This window comes from Triticum dicoccoides, chromosome 4B (assembly GCF_002162155.2).
Source record: "Triticum dicoccoides isolate Atlit2015 ecotype Zavitan chromosome 4B, WEW_v2.0, whole genome shotgun sequence".
Taxonomy (NCBI): Eukaryota; Viridiplantae; Streptophyta; class Magnoliopsida; order Poales; family Poaceae; genus Triticum; species Triticum dicoccoides.
The window spans coordinates 411,245,421-411,257,707 of record NC_041387.1 but is presented as its reverse complement, the minus strand read 5'-3'; the positions used below and the strand labels follow the sequence as shown (position 1 = coordinate 411,257,707).

At 40.9% G+C, this 12,287-nt stretch overlaps 1 long non-coding RNA gene across 5 annotated transcripts; it reads left to right on the top strand.

Moving 5' to 3' along the window:
* Positions 1-2,722: 2,722 nt before the first annotated feature.
* LOC119296409 lies at positions 2,723-10,054 on the top strand. Of its 5 annotated transcripts, none has more exons than XR_005145189.1 (10): positions 2,723-3,477; positions 4,471-4,732; positions 5,432-5,582; positions 5,707-5,818; positions 6,223-6,289; positions 6,362-6,411; positions 6,489-6,549; positions 7,340-7,453; positions 8,858-8,942; positions 9,724-10,054. It is a non-coding gene; the product is annotated as an uncharacterized LOC119296409 (long non-coding RNA). The 5 variants fall into 5 exon arrangements; XR_005145190.1 differs by having other exon boundaries at positions 7,340-7,468; XR_005145188.1 differs by lacking the exon at positions 7,340-7,453 and having other exon boundaries at positions 2,724-3,477; positions 5,687-5,818.
* The last annotated feature ends 2,233 nt before the right edge of the window (positions 10,055-12,287 follow it).

Genomic DNA, 12,287 nt, shown 5'->3' with positions numbered 1-12,287 from the left:
AACTGTCAGTCACTGATTGGAAATCAAAAAAAAAATCCTTGATGGTGATCATATCATGAACAGCAAAAGAGTGAAGTCTTGGAAAATGGTCCCGAAGAGCAATAGATCTATTGTCCAGCTGCCACCTATCAAGCCAAAAAACCATAGTGTCTCCAACATGCACCTGTGGTATTGCAAGTTTGCAGAACTTGTCGTACAATTTCAGAACATCACGCCACCAAAATGATCCATAGAGCTGGGTTGCTTGTGGGGCTGCTGATTGATAATAAGTGTCCCATATGAGGCCAACCCAAGGAACATCCATTTTATTGAAAAATTTGAACAAGTGCTTGATCAAGAGGGCTTCATTCTGAACCGCCAAATGGATAACTCCAAGACCACCAAACTTCTTTGGTCTTCATACCAAGTACCAAGCTGCCAAAGACTGACGAGGAGTGTCAGAATTTCCTCTCCAAAGGCACTGCCTCTCAATTCTCTCCGGCAGCTTGAGAATGCCCTGAGGAATAGACAAAGAGTAGAGAAAGTATATGGGCATTGAGGTAAGAACAGACTGAAGGAGCTGCAATCTACTTCCTTGGTTGAGTAGGCAAGAAGATGCAGGTAAGCGCCATTCAATACGATCAACAAGAGGCATCAGATCATAAATTGTTGGTCTAGAGGTGTCCATAGGCAATCCCAGATACGTGAAGGCCATTGAACCAACAGAGTAGCCCAGCAGGTTAGCAATTCGATCTCCTTCCTCATTAGACATATTCATTGGGATGAGAGAAGATTTACTGAAGTTAACTTTCAAACCAGTGGAGTCAGTAAAAATCTGGAGCATTTCCTTGAGAGCAATTAATTGACTATCAACAGCAGGAAGAACAATAAGTGTGTTGTCAGCGTACTGAACTATGGGATAGTCATTTGACCTTGTTGGAATTGGCATTGAGAGGATGTTCCGGATACACATGTCATTTACCACTGATTGTAGCAGGTCAACAGCGATCACAAACAACAGAGGAGACAAGGGATCACCTTGGCGAACTCCACTTCTGCACATAAAGTGTTGACCAGGGACCCCATTCAGTAGAACAGAAGAAGAGTCCGACAAAAGCAAACTACGCACCCAACCAATCCAACGATCGTCAAAACCCTTGCATTGCAGAATCCTGAGAATGGCGTCATGCTCAATTGTGTCAAACGCTTTGGTGAAGTCCAATTTTAAAAGGACAATAGGTCTCTTGGAGGCTTTACATTGGTGTATATATTCAAAACACCAAGCCAGGCAGTCTTGAATAGAACAACACTTGAGAAAACCATACTGATTGCGGTGGATGCATTGTAGGATGACTTTCTGCAAACGATTCGCCAAGAGCTTGGTTAGGAATTTCAAACATGTGTTTGTTAGCGAGATCGGCCTAAAATCACCAACAAACTCGGGGCAGAGCTTCTTAGGGATGAGAGCAATGAGGGAGGTATTAAGACACTCCAGATTGCAATTTCCATCATAGAACTCCTTAACCAGCTTCATAAAATCATCTTTGAGGATATGCCAACACTTTTTCATAAAGAGACCCGTGAATCCATCTGGTCTAGGAGCACGGTCAGAAGGCATGTGCTTGATCACTTCATCCACCTCAGCATCATTGAAAGGACTAGATAAGTCATCAAGCCCATCAACTCTAGGTAGAAGGTTATCTAGATCAAAACCCATTTGAATACCCTTGGCTTGACCCATGTGTTGCTTAAAATCAACCCAAAACATGGAAGCCAACTATTGATGATCAGACACCACATCTCCTGCATCATTTTTAATAGAGGAAATGGTGTTTCTGCGATACCTCTCAGTAGCCATGGCATGAAAGAATTTTGTATTTTCCTCTCCAACTTTAATAGATCTGATAGTACATCTCTATTTCCAATATATAAATTGCAAGCGAAGAATATCTTCCAAATGAAGCTTGACAATCCTTCTAAAATTCATCTCAGGCCAAGTTAGAGCTCTCAGTTCTTCCAAACCATCAAAATGTAGGATCACCTTGTTACAATCAATTATTAGGGTCTTGATTTTAGAAAGGTTGGCATGCCAATGCTTAAGATCATAATGGGGAGCTTTGAATTTGGCTGAGATGCTGCTAGCAACAAATCATTTCCTTGTGGGTTTATTCCAGACCTCAGTTACACAGTCCAAAAAACCTGAAAGATTCACCCAATAATTCTCAAAACAAAAGACTTGAGCTTTAGGGATGGAAGTGGCAACCGTGACCACACATGGCACATGATCCGAGGCAGTCCTAGCAAGGGGCATGACCATAGTATTAGGGTGATCAGATGCCCATGAAAACCGAGGTGAAAAACCAATCAATTTGCTCAAATAAAGGTACAGTTTGCATATTGGACCAAGTGTATTGTCTTCATTTGATTGGTAGCTCCACTAGCCCAAGGTAACCAATTATTTAAAACAAAAAAGAGGCTAGCCAACTCACCTCCACAAGGCTCCCCCGATTGGACCTTTGTTGGCCGTTGGATCTGGCTTTCGAATGCGTCTAAGCCGTTGGATCTTCAGGCAGTCAAACTCGTTTTTCACCTCACGGTTGTTTTTGTTGGCCAGTGACTGGTGGGCTCGTCTCAGATGCTCGCTGGGTGAACTTTGTTCGTGTCCCCGAGGGATTTTCCAATCCCCTCCACCCGCGCGTCAAAACCCTAGCCGCCAGCCCTGCTCGTCCCGAGCCTGTGCCCACTCCCCCTCATTCTCCTTCCTGCTCCCTCCATCCCCCCATGTCGCCGCCCCTCTTCTCCCCGCTCGCCCCGGCCGCCTCTCCTCCCCCCTGCGTCGTCGGCCCCTCCCTTCTCCTCCCTCCTCTAGCCTCCAGCCCTGCTCGTCCCGAGCCTGCGCCCACTCCCCGTCATTCTCCTCCCCGCTCCCTCCATCCTCTCCCATGTCGCCGCAGTCTCTCCGCCTCCTCCTCCCGTCACCACGTCCTCCGCCATGGAGCCTCGCCGCCGCGTGCGTCTCCCTTCTCCACCATGCTGCCCTTCCACCTCGCCTTCCTCTCCTTTCCTCGAGATGCTGCTATCCTGCTCGTCACATTGACTGCCGGCAATGGGAGGAGACCTGGGGGAGCAGAGGAGGGTGGTGGATGACGGGGTGAGGAGGCACGAGGGTCAGCACGAGGTGGGGGTAAGAGGATGCAGCTGCGCTGGCTTCTCTCCCCGCGCCACCACGCCGCTTGTTCTTCCTCCTAAGGTCCAGATCTGAAGCGGGAGAGACGCGCGCAAAGTGGCAGAAGAGGGCTGCATCAGTGGTGGTCCGAGCGCTGCTGCCTCCGTCCCTGGCTCCCCGAACAATCCTCATCGCATGCAGCCGCCGACTGAGCTCCGCCTCCTCAATCTGCATCCCTCTTCATCGCGCATGGCAACAGGGCGAGGGTTGTGATGGGAACACCAGGATGACAGCGAGAAGTGGACCTCTGAGCTGGCTGCCGGTCCTCTCAGGTGAGATCAACTCCATCCTCCATAGCCTTCTCTGCACCTCCCATCTCTCTCTCTATGCGCGCGTGTGTGGGGCTTGTGTAGGCAGAATACAATGGTAGATTCATGCTTTAGGGATTTGGTTAGGAAATTATTTACGATTCTGATTAGGAATGGTCTAAGATTTGCGAGTTTCGCCGATGCGGCCATGACGGTGATGCCAAACTCCGAGGAGATACCAAAGGTGTACTGGGAGGCGGTGCTTCCTAGAATCCCAATGCCTCCACCTATTAGCAACCTGCTGTTAGCCCAACAAAACAGTACCTCTCCCCCCCTCTCCCACCTTGGTGACCTCATTTTAGTTGTTTTGATAATTGGTGGTTCAGCTTTCCCTCTTTGATACCTACAAAGGTCCTGTGGGAGAAAAATTCAGATGGGACTAGATATTTGAAGAAATTGAGATTGATTGCTTGAATATTTAAAAATAAAAATAAACGCATGGAGGCTTTCAACAGGAAATCATGGTAGAGTTGGTGTGGTTACAAACACATAACCATTCAATCATAGTATTCTTCTTCCTCCATCTTATGTGAGAGCTGGGTTGTTCACTTGTTGGGCGACCACTTGAGTCTATTACTGTACTATATTTCCGGAATTCATGTGTACCTATGAAACCAGGTATATGTTCTTCTGAAACAAGTATAATTTTTCATCAACACAATCAGAATTTATTCATACCATGCTTCAAAGTACTCTCCCCCACTTTTAACTGGCAAATTTGTCACAGTACTGTTGTTTCATCTGTTCATCTGTAATATCAAATTATTGATTGGTATCAGTCCCGCTGAGTTGATGTATATTGAGCTGACACTCAATGGGATATAGGCAGCACCGAGAGTCAAAACTGCCCTTCTGGTCGACATTGATCATTATTCGAAAATAAGATAATTCCATCACTAGAAACAATGTTATTCTTCAATGTTCTCTTCTGATAACTTCCATTTTGCTTCACATTAGGCTTACCTTGTGGCAAAGGATTTCGGAGCCATGCCAGCTTATGATTTTGTTCTTCGTCACCCCAACCGCACATGCGGTGTTATGTGTTTGGGTATCCGTTTTCTTCATGGTGGCTCCTCCTTCGATTTCTCCGTTGGCCGATCTGATTTGATGCTGATTATGTCCATGGCCTTGTTGTGGTAACACCATGGTCCGTGGGGAACAAGAATACCACCTCTGCTACAACCGAAGTTTGGACCTCCACTGACAATGACATCTCTAGGTGACTCTACATAATTGCATCTTTAATTTGTTGGTTGCACAGTACATAATTTGGTCTTTTTTGCATGTTTTGTTGACTTCATCTGCGGCTAGCTGACTACAGCATGCTTTCTGTCCCCATATTTGGTTTCTCCTTTAACTCCAAATCCACTCTTGCTCATTCTCCCCTTGATACATGTGTTGCATTGCCACCTCAGTTCTAGGTAGTGATTACTAGAAAGCATTATCACGTTTGAGTGCATTTTCATACTTTCTGAAGCATTTTAATTTTATGGATATGGGCATTCAGTTGAGAACTGAGAACAATTGTGTTGCACTTCTTCAGACGATAATTTTATCGGTTATAGTTAGTTAGTTACAATTACTAGAAGTAGCAAAGGTCTGGGTTAGATTGGAGCTTGAGTTGGGAGCTATGCCTTTTTACATTCCAGATTATGCAAAGAGATTGCCATGTTTTTTTCTGTTTTTGTTTAGTATATTCCCTTATATGTCCAGTTTGTTTTCCGCAAAAAAAATTATAAATGTTCATGTTGTAATGGATGGATATGAATTGATGCCATCGTCATGTCATGTAAATTAATTGCAGAGCAGATCTATATTTTTGTTGGCACTAAAATATAAAACGAATTTGGGACACAAAACTTTTCAAATAGCTCTGAATATAAATTGTGACCTTGTGTTGTCTGGGGTGGAGCTGCAGGGGGTGAGAGGCGGATAACAATACGAGAAGGAGCATGGCATCGAGGAGTGCAAGCAGCGGCACTCCTCCGCAATGGGGTATGGCTGCAGGGGAGGGGACGCGACCAATGACAGGAAGAAGGAGCAGGTCGTCGAGGACTACAAGCAGCAAGGTAAGATGTGTATATTTTCAAACGATCTTGACTGTTTTGCAACACGTATTGCATTTCCAGGGATGATCCTTTTGCTTATTTATTATTTGTTATGTTCTCTGAAGATTATTTTTGGCCCATACAGTTTCCTTTGACTGGAAGTCTGAAACTGAAGATAGGGCATATTGTTTTGGTTCTGACTGGCCGGAGATATTGTGGCTTGATGTCCCTAGAGCAGTCGGACCCTTCCAAGATAGGTGAGCCTGATTTCTTCTGAACTCTTGCACCACAGTACATGAAAAGGAATATGTCTGCCTATCAGCACCATTTCTTGAGGAGGATTGTTGTTTCCCCTTTATTTTGTCACACCTTTCATGTGCTGGAGTTTTTCTAGGCAACTTTACATACTAGCCATCAGTGCACTTTTAGATAGTACATTAGCCCCGATGATGCTATCTTTAATATCTATTTTTGCGCTTTTCAAATTTTCTACTACGCTATTTATCATGTTTAGGGATTATGACTACACATGTAATGCTGATTTGAAAACTTCCCTTGATTTGTTCCTCAAATGTTCTGAGAGAGTGTTGCGTATTAGGAAACCCCTTGGATAGTTAAGGTGTTGTGTCAGCTGACTAATATAAAGTTATATTTGCAGCAGAAGATCTTTGGGATTGACGTTCTGATGAGAAAGTAGCATACGGATGGATGGACATGAACTATTCAGTGTAGGTTCAAACAATTCATTCATTCATTGCAGGTTCAGCATGTCTCATTATGTCTTTTTGCTTCATATTCAGGGTCGAACTGCGCTATATTTATTTCATTGAGGCGAGGGTGATTCCAGTAGGTGAGGTGCATTTTAGACATCCGGATGTCTTGCTATGTTCAGGTGGTACCATGTCTAAATTAAGATTTCCCTTGCAGATTTTGCTTGGCATACTCGCCTTTTTTATTGAAGTTGGGTGTCCGTCTTCTCCGCGGCAAGGTGAGCTTATCCCATTTACTTTGTTCAATCCAGAGTCAAGATTCATATCCCCTTCACTGTCATTTCATTTGTGAGAATTTATTCCATTGATCCATGTTGTCGGCATCCCGACAATTTATCTTTTTCTGCTGATCACAATTGCTTCTGAACACACCGGCCCATCTCATTGAGGAAATTCCCTGCTCTGCTTATTTAAAATTAATGTGAAATATGTTTCTACCAAAACTAATTACAATTTATTCTTTTTAATTTCTACTGATTTTCACTATGAAATATTGGGGCCCGAGTAGTTCAGTTCAATTCCCGGTGGATATGGCACACACATGTATCATCGCTGTTATCGTAATTGATACCAACACCTTGACTGAATCGCATAGAGTAGACTGCCCTGATAATTCTTGCACACCTAAGCTATCTGTAACATCGAATAGACTGTGAGCATGCCCTGGGGACCTGTCTAAATAATTCCTGTACACATGGACGCTGGGTATGTTTGTAATCGCCCAAGAAATTAGCAGCTGGAGATTATTTGTTGAAAAATCTAATGGTGTTTCCTTACCATCAGCTGCTATTTTAGTAGTTCTAAAATGTTCTGCAAGATAATGTATAAGAATACGTAGCTATGTTCATGTATGTATAGCTTGCATAATAATGTTTTGTATGGCAAAGGTTCATATGGTTGGAAGGGAAATTAGTAGCTGCACCTTGGTACCTGCAAATAATTTGTTTTACAGTGTCCCTTGATGGTTCTCCACTTCAGACACTAAAGATACGATGGTGCTTTGTTTAGGATCTGGGGAGTCAGATTGTGGATTACATGTAGTGGGGAAGTAGAGAGGGGGACGAGGAAGAGGACACCGTCGGTGGCGTGCTATATCTCACTAGGCGACAATGTCGGGTTGAGGTGGTTTGATCCTGGGTTGTTCCTCTTTTTCCTGCGTTTTTTTTAGGAAATGACTTTATTTATTGGAAAATGGCAATATCGTTTACAAGTATACATGAAACAAACTATTTTTCCTACACCTCTTTGTTCTATGTAATGGTGCTCTTGGTTGAGTGTGCTGACGAAAGAGATTCCATGCTACACGCTAGGTAGCTTCTTAGTAACTCTTCGTGATTTACTTGCAATGTTATACTTTGCAAAATTGTTCCTTGCAATCCTAAAATGGTTTCTCAAAACATGGGAAAATTTACATTCTAAAAATTGTAGGCACACTGAGTGAAGCATATATATAAATTCTGTTATAACACAGGTCAGGTATATATATGCAAATTGTTATAATATGATTTTATTAGAATAGAGGTCAGGTACTGCCATGACGTAGGGAGGGTGTGACACCAAGTTTTCTATATATTGTGATTTCAGTTTTCATCAATGTCGTTGTTATTATTATTATCTCTTTGTAGCTTCATATAAAATCAGTACTGACATGGTCATTTTACAGTGTAAAAATGGTAGGTGGTAGGATCATAACCTGTGACTGAGTGCCTTAAGAAGTTCTTTTCATTATTGTTATTTAATATAATGTTTAGGGCCAGTTTATATGCGTTTTTTTTAGGAAATGACTTTATTTATTGGAAAATGGCAATATCGTTTACAAGTATACATGAAACAAACTATTTTTCCTACACCTCTTTGTTCTATGTAATGGTGCTCTTGGTTGAGTGTGCTGACGAAAGAGATTCCATGCTACACGCTAGGTAGCTTCTTAGTAACTCTTCGTGATTTACTTGCAATGTTATACTTTGCAAAATTGTTCCTTGCAATCCTAAAATGGTTTCTCAAAACATGGGAAAATTTACATTCTAAAAATTGTAGGCACACTGAGTGAAGCATATATATAAATTCTGTTATAACACAGGTCAGGTATATATATGCAAATTGTTATAATATGATTTTATTAGAATAGAGGTCAGGTACTGCCATGACGTAGGGAGGGTGTGACACCAAGTTTTCTATATATTGTGATTTCAGTTTTCATCAATGTCGTTATTATTATTATTATCTCTTTGTAGCTTCATATAAAATCAGTACTGACATGGTCATTTTACAGTGTAAAAATGGTAGGTGGTAGGATCATAACCTGTGACTGAGTGCCTTAAGAAGTTCTTTTCATTATTGTTATTTAATATAATGTTTAGGGCCAGTTTATATGCGTTGTCGAAAAATATGAGTAAAATCAGTGAATATTTTGCATTGCCTTGGTGTTTGGCGTGTCTATTGCATAATCCTTTTCTTTTTTGCTTCTCTTTCCAAGCAAGGACCTGGCTGGGAACATATGTTTATAATGAAGTTCTTTCATTGCAGATCTATGCTGTCACGGCAACACAGGCCAATACACATTCAGGAAATATGTCACCAACTTCCCCAAGGTCCCGCATCGTCTACTCAGGTTAATTCTCGGTCTACAACCTCCAAAACCTGCAGTTCTATTTTTAAAAATGCTTAAGCGCCCATTGCTCTAATTGTCAGCCTGTCGCTTCGCTTATGCTTCATGCTTTCCTGAACATTGATTTCTATCAAACTTGTTTTTTAAGTTTTCATGCTGATTACTGATTGTGGGAGCTGAATTGTGCTCCGGTGGAAGTGTTAGAGTGTAGCATTTTTGTAAGCATAATCTATATCCTTTCCTATTGGGAACATACCCATGTAGGTTTTTGTAAGAATCTTGTAGGAGCATGCTACTAGGACTTATGTAGATTGGCTATTCTAGACATTGGCGTGAGAATGGTCTGCATCCTATATATGGTCTTAGTGTGTCTAAAAAAAGCGTGTGTTAAATAACTGTCAGCACAACGGTTTCTAACCAATAGAAAGTTACTCCCGTTGGTATATATGAGGCAATGTCTAATATTTTTTTAGAATAATGGTTTTATTAATTGGATGATTATCACTTTCGTTGTGCGCCTACTTTCAGATATGTAAAACCCAGGACTCTTATGTAATGTGCCTTCAATATCTATTCAACAGTTGAATAGCAACATCAAATCATTCTCTCGAATTTATTATATCATGCTCTCTAACTTCTTGACATTTAATTTCAATTAAACAAATCTTGTTCATAGTGAAAAATATATTTTATAGAAAAATAGCCATTTATTCTGTTTATTATCTCTAGCTACTTCTACTGTAGTCCTTGCTTAATACTGATGTTTGTCTTGTGATTGATTCAGGATATTCTGTGCCCCAAGCCCTACAGAATAATGCCCAATTTCAGCAGTGGGCATGACATCCTCGAACTTCTCTCTTCAATATTGAAGAAGCGGCTTACTCAGATCAATAGGCATGCACTTAGAAAAATAGCTAAAGAGTACGAGATATTCCTAGAGTAAATAAAGGGCATGATGTGCTCATAAGTTAGACAGAAGCAAAATGTCATTTATTATGCTCCTATTGTATCCTCGGACATTTTCTTCCACCTACCAATACCCCAGTATTGAATATCTACTTTCCCACCGTCGTACAAAAACTGATGTTAGTATTTGTGCATACTCTTTGTCTTAAGTGGGCTTTCTTTTTAAAAAGCATGCCTTTATATTACCCAAATAACATAACAAATTATGCATCCTCAAGTACATATTTTAAGAGACGAGTCTTAATTTTTCATATAAATGGGTTACAAATTGTATGGATTCAAATTGGACGCTGTCATTTGGTGCAACTAAATCTATGCATGAAGAGAAATCCGAGGTAATAGGAAGGGAGAAATCTCACCAGTTTCACAGTCGCAGAGTTTCACTAGGTATCATATGGGCCTTTCAGATACGTGTGCCTTCATATGCGCCAGAAGTTATTCTTTTCATGCACATGCAAAATAAAAATTTAATAGAAACATTGCTAAAAGACCCTCCTTAGCAGGTTTATAGATGTTGTAAAAATATATTCTTTCTCATACATTAAAATCAAAATTCTTAGCTTGTGCATTTCCCATACAAATGAGTACTAGAAAAAATAAACGTGTTTACGACACGGGATGGTTTAAACTTGGGCTTTCTACTACCAAAATAGAATGTGCATATGCATCTAGTTGTGAACAACAAACACCATTTTTTTCTGCTAAGGAAAATTATATTTATTGCTATGCGTGCTTGACCAGAGCTAAACCAACTAAACATAGATTTAATTTTAAATAGGGCTTTCTCCAACCAAACTAAGATGTGTATTTACATCGTTTGTCCCTACTAAAGGCTAGCTAATGCCTTTTTTTATCGCAAGCATTTTGACATCCACAACTAAACCATAATTTTGCATCGCCGAGTTGTGGTTTGTATGCTTAAAAATACCTTTTTAACTGAGCTTGAAAATTCTTATGTGTAGTGAAATTGTATCTAACACTTTGTAAAGAACAAATGAAACACTTTTCAAATAACTCTTAATCTAAATCGACACCTTGTGCCATTTGACATGATAATCATAAGTAGTTGCTAAAGAGTTTGAATTGGTAAGGTGGTTGCATCCGCTGTTTCAAGTCTGGACTATTCCTCCATGCTAAAACCTAATTTAATTTTGAAAACACTTCGTGTATGAAATGGACATTGTGCTATATGGCGTAATGGGCCATTTGTGTTACCATGCATTCCGAGTAATCCGAAATAATAGGAAAGGGAAAATATCACCAGTTGAGTACGCTTCTCCCGCCCAAAGGAGGAACCGAGGAAGAAAAGAAATACACAGACACGATGGATGCATGCGCTGCTGCTTCATATTCTACTCTAGACGGGCCACACAAAGAATTGTTCCTGGACCGGGCTAGGTATCCGGACGGCCCACACAAAGAATTGTTCCTGGACTAGTCTAGGTAGCATATGAGCCTTTCAAATACCCATGCCTCCATATGCACAACACAGAGAGGGTTTTTCTTTTCGTGCACATGAAAAATAAAAGTTTACTGCAAACATTGCTAAGAAAATGCATCCTTAATTGGTCTATATATATTATGCAAACTTGATTTTTTTTCAAACTTAGATTTCTCAGTGTGGTAACTATATTTTCAACTAAAAAAAATGCTTCCTTAGCTGGTCTATGCATGTTATAGAAATAAGATTGTTTTTGCCAACTCAGATTTCTCAGCTTCATAAACATATTATCAATATAGCATGACTTAAAACATAGGCTTTCTACTACTAACATCGAATATGTTCTTGCAAAATGAAACTATTTTCATCGACAACATATGTCTTTAGCGGGTCTCTGCGCCATTTGGCGCAACGGGTCAACTAGTTTCATTAAAAAGGAAAATATCATTAACATTACCGCCAGGCAGGTTTCTGTTATCCAAAGAGCACATGAAGTTGAAATCACCAAGCAAGAGCCACTTATCCTCAAATTGGATATTCAAATTATACAACCACTGTGCAAACTCATCACGAGCAGGGTTTTGACAAGGCCCATATACAGAGACTGAGGTCCAGACTTCAGATGTATGAGTGGAAGTAAATTCCACAATAATGCCAAAAGAATGTGCTTCAATTAGCTTTCCAGAAAAGAAAGCAGAGTTCCAGATGATCACAAGCCCAGCAGATGCACCAGAAGATGGCATATACACAAAATTATCAAAGCGCCTAGGACAAAACTTCCTAAGAAAGCACTGATCAATATGCATGCATTTGGTTTCCTGCAAACAGATGATAGAACATCCACTTTCATCGATCTTTTGCTTAACTGCAAGCTGCCTCGCTTCAGAGTTGAGGCCACGCACATTCCAACGCAAGATTTTCCAATCTCTAAAGTTGTTTTG